A 13,481-nucleotide genomic window follows, 5' to 3' on the forward strand; every position below is an offset into this window, starting at 1 on the left:
ACCCGTCCCCTCCAATGATTAATACCAGTAACTATTCATCAAGCCAGGTGCCAGACTTTGTGGTAGGAGAGGAGCATTAGGGGCTGTGATGAGTAAGGCCTTCTAGGCCTAAGCCTAGAAACTAAATACATCAGCAAATGCACAGGCAGCTAGCAGAAATACAACATTACTTTTAGTCCCTGTATTATTAAAACCCCTATTTTCACTAGCAGGCTGCAGTTGCCAAACCATCGTCAATCTGTCCACGGAGCCAGCTCCTTAAGCACCGCCGGGACAGCTCTGACCCTTCGGGTTATTGAAATCTCACCCTCAGGGAGATTCACATCTCTGTGTCTGCGTGGGAGTTTTGGCTGAGAGCACCTGAGGTCTTCAGTCAGCCAGAAGAGTAACCAAGCTATGATCACACCCAGCTATAGATCAGGTACTGCCGGTGAATAGTTAATCTGCTGGTTGATGTGCAGAAGAGAGATCAGGAGTTCGTCGTGCTCACAGCTGGCTTGGCAGCTGAGGCTGTGGTTTTCACGGGGATTTGTGTGCCATCGGCAGCACAGTGACCCCCCAGTATTCAAGCAGAAATCCCCCTCCCTAAAACATCATTTCTCATCTCCTTCTACCGAACTTAATTTTGCATTGCACGAAGTGATGCCCCAGATTTCCAACACAGAGAGCTTCTGTTAGGTCAGAGCTCTGTAATATTTTATCACAGGAGCTGGAGAATAAACTTCTTGACTGTGGCTTGGGTGACTGATCTGTTCTAGGAAACACTTTGAGTACGTGTGCTGTGGGGTTTTCCTCCTTGCAGCCTCCTTCCCAGAGAAGGGAGCCGTGGGGAATGAAGCAGCTCTGGCATTCTGCCAGCCTCTGCTCCTGAGCCTCCCGCTCTGATCCCACATAAGCCAAACTCTCCTTGAAGTTGCACTTGGGTAATTCTATTGAAATCAATACAATTTTTACAGTGTGATCAAGAAGAAAACTTGTAATACAAGTTTTTTTTTAAGATATACTTACTTTATTCTCTCTCTCTTTTTCTTCTGGCTAAAGACATATTTAGAACATTCTCCTTCCTTCTTGCTCTCTTGTGCGTACACTTTTTGAAAAATTCCATTCCTGGAAGTGTCTGTAAAAAAAGGCAAAAAGAAACAAGTTGACTTTTCTCTTTTCTTTTTCTTTCCCTAAGAGCTCTCCTCTGCTGAAGGGCCTGCAACAAGTGATGAGAGAACATAGGAATCTGATTCTGCCTTTAGACACATGTAATTCTAAGGTAAAGGTATGGGTGCCCTTAAGATGTCAACCTAAAAGTGAATGCCATTTCTATCAGAGTGATGAAGGGAATATAAACCATTCCCTAGTGATGGAAAACTAAGTTACAGAGAAATGAAACAATACACCCCTAGTCACACACACACAGCCACAGAGCATTTTGAGCACCAAGCCATGGATTAGCTCATTGACCACTGGCAAATCCTTCCTTTTGGTTAGTCTGCTGCTAATAGGAGTAAGCCAAAATACTGGTTTCCATCCAGAAGCCTCTGGGGAGCCAGTGTTAATCTCGGGCTAAACTGCCGTATTTGATCTCTCACTGCAAAGATGTGTTTTGACATCATGTAGACACAAAATATCTCACCAGCATCTATCCTCACGAGTGAAAGCATCCACTAATGGAAACTCCATCTCAGTCCAGAGACAGAAAATAATCCAGCTGTGGATCAGTCTTCCTAAAGGCCAGAACAATCTCATTCTGTGTTTTTCTGACAGATGAAGATACCTTGTGTAGAAAGGATGTCCACGTTACAGCCCAGCATGGACCAGCGCCCCCCAGTAGTTTCTGTTTAGTTGATTTAGACATCGGTAGCATTATAAGTGACAGCAGCAGGAAATTCAGCAAGCTCTCGTAATCTAAATTCTCATACAGGACCCTGCATGGGTTTGCTGAAGCTCATAACATGGAAATCACACTTTTATCAGAGCCTAGGATAAATAAGCATGGTAGCACAAAAAATAAGGTAGTTACTTGTGAAACAAAACAGCAAGGAACAGGGGAGTTCTGCACCCCCATTACATTCCTGTATTCTTTAGATAATTTCTCTTTTTTATTGTTAATTTTATTTCAGAGTTTTACAGCTCTCTAAGTGCACAATATTGAACATATAATGGTTCATTTAATTTAGAATAAAATCTATAATCCACTGACATGTAACCAAGTCTCGGAACTATCTTCCTGCAGCAAGTCAATCTTTCTTTGCTGTCTGGTGTTTAAGAGCTACACACCACAAGTAATCACCAGCCTTCTTGACTGTTACTCTTAATGGAAAAAGGAAGGACTTGGGAAGATACTGCTTGCAGGAAGAGCAAACTCCATCACTTTCCTTAAAATGTAGTGTAAGCGTCTTTCTCTTTCCTTACAATGTTGCTTTAATGTCTTTCTTTTACTTCCCAAAATTAATCTGCCTCTAAAAAGCAAGTTTTTTTAAAAAGGAGTAGAGGGTATTTCTCCATAGCCTGACCTCAACTTGGCACTGAGTTTTAACAAAGTAAAATACAGAGTAGAAAGCTCATTTTTATTCATGTTTATCCTCTCTTGACAGATTATAGTGGGGCATATACTTTGCAGCTGAGACACCTCAGGCTTTAACTTGAGAATTCTCTCCCTAAGAAAGTTTAAAAGTCTCCATTGTTTTCTACATGGTTCTTCCATGGACACAACTCTTCATAATCCTCATTCTTTATCAGTGAAATTGTCTCAAGAAAACAAGAGGATATTGAGGTTCTACAGTCAAGTGCTCAACATGTAAGATACGCACTGAATTCAGTTTGTCTAACCAATCTTAATTCATATCCATATGAATTCTGAATACAAAAACCCACATTGTTCCCCCCTACAGGCTCTGATCTGAAGGGGGTCTTATGAGGAAAATCATTCGGCAGCTTCACTATAAATATCGCCTCTAATTCTGCCTGTAATGAGAGTATCATTGTTCTCCAGATAAAATGCTACGGTGTCTTTGTGAAGCATTAGATATGAGCTATCATTACTGCGTAGACATAGAGTGTTATTAGTGTATCAGAGCATGTTTCTTGTTCTATCATCTGTAACCTTCTATTCAATATTTCACCGGATCTCCGGGGAGGGTCCCTTTTCAGGCTGTGATTCAGACTCCACGCCAGCAGAGCACAGCTAACTGGGAGATGACAAATGTTTGCTGTTGGACCGCTGAAGATGGTTGTGATTCTGGATCCCAGCTGTCTTCTAGGATGACCAATATATTTTGGCTGAATGACATAATTAAATGCACGACTAAAATTCTCCTCACACAGCCTCTATTCTGTCCCCACGCAACCACAGATCTCTGAACTTTTCTTGCACTGTGCTGTTGAAAAGTTAGCTATTTTCTTCCCTTAGGAAGGATGAAGTTGAGTAAACTGAACTTTTGCCTCTTTCAGAGATCACAAAGAGGATCTGTCCTTCAAAATACTGGTGGACATTTCCTAACAGGCAGGTGTTTTCCTGCGACATCCTTATATCATGCTTCCCACCAGCCAGGTACGCACTGGGGGTCTTCCTTGGATATCACTAGGCAAACTTCAGATAACGAAGCTGCTTGAGATGACCTTGTGAACAGTTTACAGGAAAAAAAAATCCATTAATTTATTTTGGTTAGAGCGATTATACAAGCTTATGTATTTATTTTGCCTCACAGAATCTTTTCAAGCACCATTAGTTTTCATCTAACAGGAGGCACATTTCTACCTGCACATGAAAACCCCTCCCAGCTGCACCAAAGCCTTCACAAACCATAACTGACCTCACCTAGTACTCTCTACCCACGTCCAACATTTCTGCTGATTGCCAGCTCCTCACCCCTTTTCATTACTCCTCCAGAGCACTACCTCCGTGGTGCTGCAGAGCTGATGCTCTGGGGGCCAGCAGATGCTGTAGGGTGATTGCAATGGTGAGGCTTTGAGCTTCCCAGCATGGCAGCCTGAAGGGGGCTCAGCTGAAAGTCCCCTGTGACCACACAACGCGAGCACCCTGCAGATTGCTCCCTTCCTGGTGATAAGCAAAAAGCCATGAGAGCAGAGCTCAGGTCCCCAGAGCTGCAACCTTCCTTCTCCCTGTGAAAGTCACTGCCCAGTTCTTACCATCAGATGGACTTTCATGGCCTGGCACCTCCCTTCTGGCAAAAAAAAAAAAAAAAATATGCATAATATACAAACCCCCTACACCAGCATTTTGAGAACATTTTCCAATAAAATAAATCAAATAAAAATAGAGGGAAATTTCCAAGTGATAAAATTGGCCCAGCCCGTCAGTGCTGCTGTACTAAAACAATCAGTCATACCTGGAAGCTAAGCTCCCATGAAAGGCAATTGCATCTTTGTGTTGGTAATGCTTTTTGTCATTGCAGTATGTCTTTAAGGTACCTCCAGCCCAAGTACGGCCAGTTTAACATAATCTTTTCTGATTAGCAAATAGGAATTTTAACTGTAGTCAAAAGGGCTTGACAGTGTTGCTTTCGTCTTTGTACCATCCACACTGAGGATTTTAAGCAGAAAAATATGAAGAACAATGCATCAGCTGGTTTACATTGTTGCAAAGAGTTCAAAAAAACAACCCCACTACCACTTTCTGATGACACCGTCATTAAATCCCACTACCCTGGAGCATGATTAGTGCACACACGGACAAGACAACACTCAGGATAACAAAGTGAACTAGCAATAGCTACTCTTTGAGTAATTCCGAGTCATCCCTGATTATGTGGTGCATGATCAAGGAAGGAAACAAGCAAAGCCAAGCTGATTTACGCTCCAGATGCAACATACTCTGCCAAATTCAGGCTAGCGTGACTCCATTGTCCTCAGAACTGACTACAATGGCTCTACATCAAGGAAGAATTTGGATTAGCGTGTGTTGAGGAATTAGCATCTGCCAAAATGAAACAAAGCAAACAGTGGGAAAGGCATTATTTGGATTCATTTTGTGATGTGACGTTTTGTAAGTTCCCTTGGAAACAGTTTGGTGTTTGACATCTGATGCTTTCTAAATACATTGCTGTGTTTGTAGCATTTTTGAAGGAGAACCTGTAATCATCACGACCTCTTTAATGCACCACAATGAAAGCTGACTGTACCAATAAATCATAACTCATCTTATTCTATTCTCATTGATTTTGGTGGAACAAGGACTCAGCCCAAAGGAATAAAACCATGTGAATATTTGGTTAGCTTCCTATCACCTCTTTCTCAGTTCATTACTGCTTTGCTTTCTGCTCTGATGACTGGTCATGAAAGGCAATTTAGTAAATAAATCTGGTGAAGGAATCGTGTTCTCGTTATATGTGAGAAAACTGTTTGTGTTTCATCTGCAAGGAGATTAGTAGGGTGTTAAATCCTACAAAATATGTAAACAATATGATACTGGGTTTGTCCCCGATTGGTTGAGAATAATCCAAAATTTTTGACTTTCAGGAACAGATATTTCTAGCTATGTTAAAATATACTTGCTGGGAGATTATACATGTATGTAGTGGTCCAGGGGCATAGACCATGAAATGGCAAAACTTCTCCTCATATTAACTTCTCCTGGACTCTCTTTACACTGACCTTGCAGTCCACATCACAGCTCTATAGTCTCAAGTACTTCATGGAGCTGGGGATAAAATATCAGGGTGCAATAGGAGAATTTGCTTGCAAAATGATTTTCACAGCAGTGAGGTGCAAGACAGCTGGCTGAACAAAAAGTGATGGCTGCCACAATGAACTAACTTTAGTTTCCCCCACATTTCGCTTTTTCAGTTTACTGGACTTAATGCTCAGACTGAGAAAGATGGATTATTGGAAAATAGGCTCTGGCAACCAATAAGGATACTGAATGCATTTGATTAGGTTTCTATTTAAGGGGGCACATTCTCTGGGAAATCGAGTCTCACTCCTAGCTAGAGACTAGGATACCAGCTTATCAGATGGGGGGTAAAGGAGGATAGGTAACATTTCAATGAATCAACTGCTAGTGGTACAATGACCCCTGAATTTAAGGGAATAATTGCTCCATCTAGCTTAGATTTGAAAATGGAGAAGACTTGACTCACAAGGTACCAGCAAAGTAAATCTCATTTTGGTTTTAATTGGGAAGCAGCAAGGAGAAAACTGATCATCCTGCGGCTGTCGGTGCAACCTCGCTACCCAAATCAGGATGACTTTGGACATTGGCATGAAACAGCACCGCCAGCACCAGCTGTATGCAAACCTGCAGCTCCTGGTGGGGAAGGAGAGAGGAGGAGAGGAGGTACCTGGGACTTCTGTCCAGACAGCGCTTTGAAAATTTACCACCCAAGTGCTACCTTAAATCTATAATGCAGTAATGGTGTTGAGCAAGGCAGGGACATTAAAGCACTGGCTTAAATCTTGGATTGCCATAATGCTATTAAATAGGACGATTGCAAATCTAGCACTTGGTCTTGATTAATTATGTGAGAAGGATATGCTGGACTGACCAGCGCTGTCACAGGCAAATTGCTTATTAAAAAGGTTATGCTCTTTTCTTTCCCATCCTAAATACCTCCTAAATGCTCCATCAGCTCCATTTGAATGGAAAGAGGGGACGTCATTGAGGTCACCTGCAGGTAAGTATTCCCCCAGGACAATCTGCAGGCTTTCCTCTATTCCCGGCCATGCCAGGGCAGCAGAAACTATCTTCCCTATGGGGATTGCTAAGCAAAAGGCAATCCCTTTCTACCAAGCAATGCTTTATATTCTTAAATTGCACCTATTTTACAAGGTGAGGAGCAGGTACCTACAGTGCTGGATTGTGCCAGAGAGGATGAGGGGTAAGGGATGCTTTGCTGAGCATTCCCGAACACAGGCTTTTGTCTTTTGCTGCTGGCTCTCCAGCAGCAAATCCTTCTACTGTAAGATGGGAAGTGAAGGGTATCAAAGGCTGCAGAAGCATGGAGCTTATCCGCAACTGTTTCTGGCATCTCTGCCATTAGAGATGTGGAAGGACAAGGAAACCAGCCTCACGTCCAATCCACGCTGCTGGACAAACACATTTTTCTTTTTCTATTCTCATTCTGCCACCCCTCCTCCCGTGAAGTTTGCCTGCAGAGAGGATGCCAATATTCTTAGATGCTGTTTTCACAAAATAGAGCAGAGCTGCTAAAATGTTTCGACTAGTTAGAAAAACATATTTTCCTGAGAAATGCAGTTAAGATTTGTTTGAAGCTTCTGAGAAGCTTAATGAACCATGGCAATGCCTGTAGCTTTTTCACATTTGAAAACTTTTGTTGCTAATTAACTTCATTAATAGTAGTTAGAGGCACATTGGCCAATATTTACTAAGAGCTGGCATTACTGCAAAGTAACGATGGACTTAGTGGCTAAGTTAATGGATTCCCTACAGAAACCTCAACCAGAGTTGAACTTCTTTGTGGCCAAATCGTTTCTCCTTTAAAAACGAAACCCAAAAAACCCTCATTGACGCTGTTGTTTAAATAGCCACGAGATGCTAAATGAATAGAAGGAACTTCCTAACCCTGCTGTGGCTGTTATTGATAGCAGCGTTCCCACAATGAACTCGCAGCAGGATCACACCCTCGAGCCAAACGCGGCTGCACAAGAGCAGCTCTGACTTGCAGAGTCTGGGAGCTCATGGGAAGGCTCTGCAGAGGCATCTGCTCCCAAATGAGCCCAGCTCGGCTTGGTGGCACCGAGGGACATGGCTGGGGAAGGTGGTGTGGCTCTGGGTGCCTGGCCTGTTTTGGTCTGCCTGGATGACTTCAGTCTGGCAAAATTGGTGACAACTCAGCATCCCTTGGGTAGCCACAGGGTACATCCCCTGTGCACAGCAGGGTAGTGGTTCTTTGTGAGATCACCCTACCAAAAAATGCTTTCTCATCAGGTGAGGAGGAGTTGCATTGACTCCTCTGTCCCCTACAGTTATGCCCTCTGGAAATGCAAGGCTCTTTCAATGGCAAAGCAAGGTCAAGTCCATCTAACTGGACATCGCTGCCCTGATGAACTGATCTCCTGCAAAACTGCTGTTATCATTACCAAACAAGCAGCTGGAACTAGTTCTTCCCCAGATTTTCACACATTTCTCCTCCTTATTCTCTTCCTTTGTCATCTTTTACCTCTTTCTTAACCCCTCTTATTTACAGTATATCCTTCAGGGGACACTGTTGAGCTATCCACTATGAATCTAAAATATGAACATCGAGGTTGGTATATATATGAAAATAGATGAGTCTCTTTAACTTAGACTTCTAGTCAGTCTCTCCAGATTGTGTTCTACAAAGAGACTTCTACTGAGCAGAATAATGTTTAAACTAAATTTTCTTTTTAATGTCACATGAGAATTTCTGTTGGTCTGATGGTTCTCAGATGCTTCTTTCCAGCCCTTTTGGCTTTTATTCCACTGACAGGATTTCAGGATGCTCTGGCAACTGCTGAAAAAAGTAGCTGAAGGCCCCTGGGATATGAATTTTCTCCTTCAGCTTTTGCTGCAATTCTTCTCTTTTTTGACATGAGAATGCAAAACCATGAGGGACTGCTGAGACGGCGAGGGCATCTAGAAGAGGAGGAATAGCTTAGTAGGCAATTGCTACAGGAGCAAGGAGGTCTGTTAAAGCTTCCTTATCACCATGCCATTATCCACAACTCCAAATTCTCTCCACTCTTATACGAGAAATGTATCCCTTAGTAGCTTACATTGTGGATTGCTGAATTTCTGTTGAGAATTAATGTTTTTGCTCTTTTGTTGTCCATGAGAGTAGGATATGGGAGAAAGCTAGAAAGAATCCTCATTTGATGCCCTGGTTTTGGGGCATTGCTGAGGGTCCCCGTGTGCTGGGTGTAGGTTGGGCTCAGCCCTTACGGTTAGCCACGCACTGTTCCTGAAAGTCTTAAATAAAACCAACCCAGTGAAATTTTTTTGGGAAAAAATACACAGAGATAAAAAATGAATGAGAAAGACATGAAAAAGAGCAACTAAGCCTTAAGGGGATATATCTAGCAGGAAGCAGGGGAATAAGCGACCAAGGGAGGATGCACACCCTCCCACGCTGGAGATGTTAGAGAATGTTTTGCTGGAGCAGCTTTCACAAAGCTGAGGTCCCTCAGTACGCTGCTGCCTATCACTGCGGCTGGGATCACATTCGAGGTCTCCATGAGAAACAGGATAGGCTTGTGCACAAAAGGAAGGAAGGATCTCCAGAGAGCAGCATTCCTCCCAGGTTTTCATGGGGTACAAAAACCCCTCATTGCTTTTTTTGTTCTGAAAAAAGTGTATGATTTTTTCTTGAATGTGGGGGCCTCAGGGGTAAGTGTCTAATACCTTAATAGCTTAACAGCCAAGATTCATGCTGATACTTTCTTGGACAAGAATGGAAAGATCAGTATTAAACATGGCTTTAAATTATAAAGAAGGTATATGGGAGGCCGACAGGAACTTAGGAAATGACAGTGCTTTTATGTAATGTATCAAAATGAGTGAAAAAGCATCCCTGTGCAAGGACCAGAAGGAAAAAACAACACTTGAATTGCCATCTCAGGGCCCAGGTCTTCTCCTGCCCTGTTAACAACAGCCAAACTCCTAGGAATGATTCTGCAAATACTTTGCACCCCAGCTCTCTTTGAGTCACTGACTTCAGGAGCCCAGCTCTGCCGTGAGCAGGATCATACCGCTGCTGTCAATAGGAAATGAAAAAGAGATGAGTTGCTGCAATTACAGGGGCTGGAAGAAATACACAATGTACGCAGCAGCAAGATGTTTAGTGAACTCCTAAGGCATTTCCATCACTGGCCAACCTCTGTGGGCTGTAAATGGGTCTACGGCTTTGGGATGGTTTCACCATCTCTAAAGGTCTGCGGAGGTTTTATCCACTTCAGCTAAGCCTTCAGTGCCAAATCCTGGTGTCTTGTAAGTATCCATCAAAATCACCAGTGGTTTCAGTGGGTGCAGGATCAGGTCCCTTGGAGCACTTTAAGTAATTTAAACCACCCTAAATCCTTGAAGCAGCTTAAGTGATAAGCTACTTGTTCCAGGGTTTGCAGCCTGCAGACCTTGCCTGTAACCTGCTCTGGGCAGCTGGGCACATCCTTCACTGCCAGCACTCAGAGCTGTCTGCTCTGAAGTAGAGCCAAGGTGGTGAGCCTGTTGTCAAGCTCTCGAAGTGTTTTGCTTTTAGAGAAAGTGGGGCTTTGTGAGTTTTCACACGCAGACAATAAGTTCCCAGCAGCCGAGGTGCTGTTCCCTCAGCTCCAGCAGGAGAGATGGTGCCAAAGGCTCTAGGACCAGACCCAGCTGCTGCTCACTGCTGTCCTCCCAACCAGCCTGGTGTCACCATAATCCCAGCAGGAGAGAGTCTGTCCATAGCAATGAGCCCCTCTATTTTCCATGGGAATCGTTGCTCTTGCCACACATCCTCCATCGTGTGGGAGGTGAGGAAGAACTGAACCCTGCAGGGACTCCTCGTGGCTCCTGGGGACTGATGGGCCCTGGTTAGCACTCATCTGGCTGAAAACGCCTACTTCCGAATTAAGTTTGACATCAAGTGAGTGGTGAAAGAGGACATCTCAGCAGCTGGTGGGAGAGAAGTACCGCCAGTCCGGGGGCAGAAGCAGCACTCGTGGGTCAGTGCTCCTCTTCTCTTGGGGGAAAGCATTGCTTCTCTCAAACCTAACTCAACACAATATGACACCTCCATCTTTTGTGCCAGGGCCTTTAAGGGAGCAGCAGCTCTTCCTGATGGGCCCAGGGACACTCAGAAGGAAGGAGAAGGCAACTGATGCTCACTAGTAACAGAGACAGAACCACAGACCTTTCTGAAAGCTGATAAGCTTTGGTGCCTGCAGCTTAGAGAAAGGTAAGAATCAGAAATTTCTTTTCCTCCAAGCTCTGTTAAAACAACAGGCACCACATGGACAAGAGCAGATTTCAATCTGCAGCTCTGCAGTTCCAGCTGCTTTCAGAGTCCCAGCAGATCACCAAGTAGTGCTGGAGGAGAGCTGCTACAAACAGATAAGTATCTTTAAAGGAAAAGGAGGGAGAGGAGGCAGTCAATTTTCACTGCTTTCTTTTTCCCATTTGCATAAGAGCACCTGTTTCACACTTGCATTTTCCATCTATTTTTTGCACATCTGCAAACCAAAGCAATTATGGCCAGTCCTAGTCAAGGGGATATTTTAGGGAACTTAAGTCTTGCAGAAATCAGAGTGGTTTGCTACTTAGCATGTGATGGCAGAGACTAAGACATTGTCTGAGGCTTTAGCCAAGCTGTCTCCCTGGAGATGCCTGTCTCCCTTGTGCTGCAGGAGATTCGTGTTCCTGCAGGAGCGTGGGAGGCTCTGATGGAGCCCAGATCACTTCTTAGTGAGCTCCATGAGCAGACATGGAGATATTGGGACTGCAGCTATGTTGGCCAGCCCAGCATGAAATCTTTACTGTGTGTGTCATTGCTGAGCACCATCTCAATATTTGTCCTCTAGTCCATCTATCCTCCTTGTTAGTCCAGGATCCTTTCTTCCTTGAAGCCACCAGAAGTTCTCCTTCCCATTTTGTGTACTCCTCTGCCTCTTTTCCCTCCTCAGTGTTCTCATCATCCTCTGCCTTTCCCAGCTTCCTGCCCTATTCTGTCCCCTCCTCATCCCACCTCTCTCAGCCTCCTGGATGTCCCCAGATTAATGTCATAACCTCAGTGACAGCTGCAGGCCAGAGGCCAGGGCTCCAGGGGGCCAAATCCTGCCAGCATTTGAGCTTTCACAACTTAACCTCTCCCTGCTTCTCCTTCCCCAATCTACAAGCAGAAGCTGAAAAAAAGTGGTACTGTGTGTATCATTAATTTGGCACCATATAAATGCAGGATGTGATCACCATTAACCTCTTCTGGAAGGAGTTGGACTGGCCAGATTTTCTGGTTGAGGCCAGTGCCTGTCCTTGGCTGTCACATTTGCCACAGAGATTTTTTTCCCCCCTCCCAGTCTGTGGTGTGCTTGGCACCAGAGCTGCAAACCATACAGTACTATTAGGGAATAAACAGTGCCAGTGAATGATTAAAACCCAGACAGAGCTGCTGGTATTGATTTTTTTTTTAAACTCTTTACAGAGTTGCACAGTTTTTTAATGGGCATTACGAGGATAAGCCAGGTCATCCATAGGGAGTCTTCAAAATACCACTCCGCAAGAATGCAAATAGAGAAGCTTTTGATTTGCAGAAAGTCTTCCAGGGACCTGTGCCCTGGGCTGCCGCTGCCAGCAGCAGTGGTAGGCACAAGGCACTGGCTCCAGGGGATGATTTCTGTAATTTCGACCTTATAACGAGAGCAAAACTGCTGCCATACTGGGGAGAAGCAGAGGGGCTGCAGAAACAGGCTGTGTAGACACTGATGGATATCAGTAATATTTAGTGGCCTTTTCCCTGGGGCATCTTGTGATGAAGGGGCAGAGCCCCTTCATCCTCTCCTGCCCTGTTCCAGTCCCAGCATGACGAGCCTCCATGCCTACCCCTCTCCTTCTTTCCAGCCACTTTCTCACTTTGTCCTACTTCCATTTCTTATTAGCACTTCAGGACAGAAAGCATCCACTTGACCTTCCTTAACCAATGTAGCTACACCAGTGGACTTCATGCTGGAGCAGACAAGGAACATCACAGCTCTTTACTAGCTTGTGTTTTACAAGGGGTAGCCTCTCACTATTTAACCTCATAACCTTTCACAAGGTGATAACTTTCAGGTTGGTTGTAAGGGGGGGCTCTTTAATCATCCCTGTGGTTCCCATAGCAGTTGTCTAAGCAGGGTGCCTCTTACCAGACTCTTGTCCCTAAAAACTAATACAAAAAAGACTCTGCATTGAGATGTTCTCTGCTCAGAATAATTTACAAGTATTTTTGCATGCAGTGAGATAAAGAAACATTGCAGAAAAATGCCTAAGGTATATGTGGGAATTGGATCCCCAGTCCTTATTAAAAGTCAGCAAAAGTCGGTGCCTAAGAGTGGTTTGTCTTTGAAAAGCTCTCCATTTGATTTCAGGAGACAGAAGCGAATGGCTCCTCCTGCACAGAAATTCCTCAGTGAAGCCGCTCACCTTTGTGACTCAGGAATATTTGACTTAGGGACTTAAAAACAAAATCCCATTTTAACACTCAGTTACACACCTACAGGTCCAGCTTGGAAGAGTGCTCAGGAGGTGCCTCTGCACATGTAAATCTCTCATCCTGCACGGCCGTAGGAATTGAAAATTTAATGCACTGGAAAGCAGTGATCCCTGGGGTGTTGGATGTAATCTGGATGCTGCCCTTTGCTCTGATAAATAGTAAAAAAAATAAGCTTCTTTGCAAGACTGAATATCTGAAAAGCAGGCCTAAAACCCAGACTGCAAGCAACGACAGTGAGAATTTAAGTTATGTGCATGTGGAGAGAACGGGGACAGCAGAGCAGCAAGCAGATGGGCTGCACAAGTCCCTGCCACCACATCGGAGCCCGCATGG

At 44.2% G+C, this 13,481-nt stretch overlaps 1 long non-coding RNA gene across 6 annotated transcripts in view; it reads right to left on the reverse strand.

The window, feature by feature from the left end:
* The window catches only part of LOC310904979, a 49,441-nt gene that overhangs the window by 14,307 nt on the left and 21,653 nt on the right, over window positions 1-13,481 (reverse strand). For all 6 annotated transcript variants that reach the window (XR_014588701.1, XR_014588702.1, XR_014588703.1 and 3 more), the window contains exon 2: window positions 1,009-1,117. This is a non-coding gene — a long non-coding RNA (uncharacterized lncRNA). The remainder of the gene's footprint in view (window positions 1-1,008; window positions 1,118-13,481) is intronic.

The sequence above is a fragment of the Anser anser genome (assembly GCF_964211835.1).
Source record: "Anser anser genome assembly, chromosome: 10".
In the NCBI taxonomy this organism is placed as follows: Eukaryota; Metazoa; Chordata; class Aves; order Anseriformes; family Anatidae; genus Anser; species Anser anser.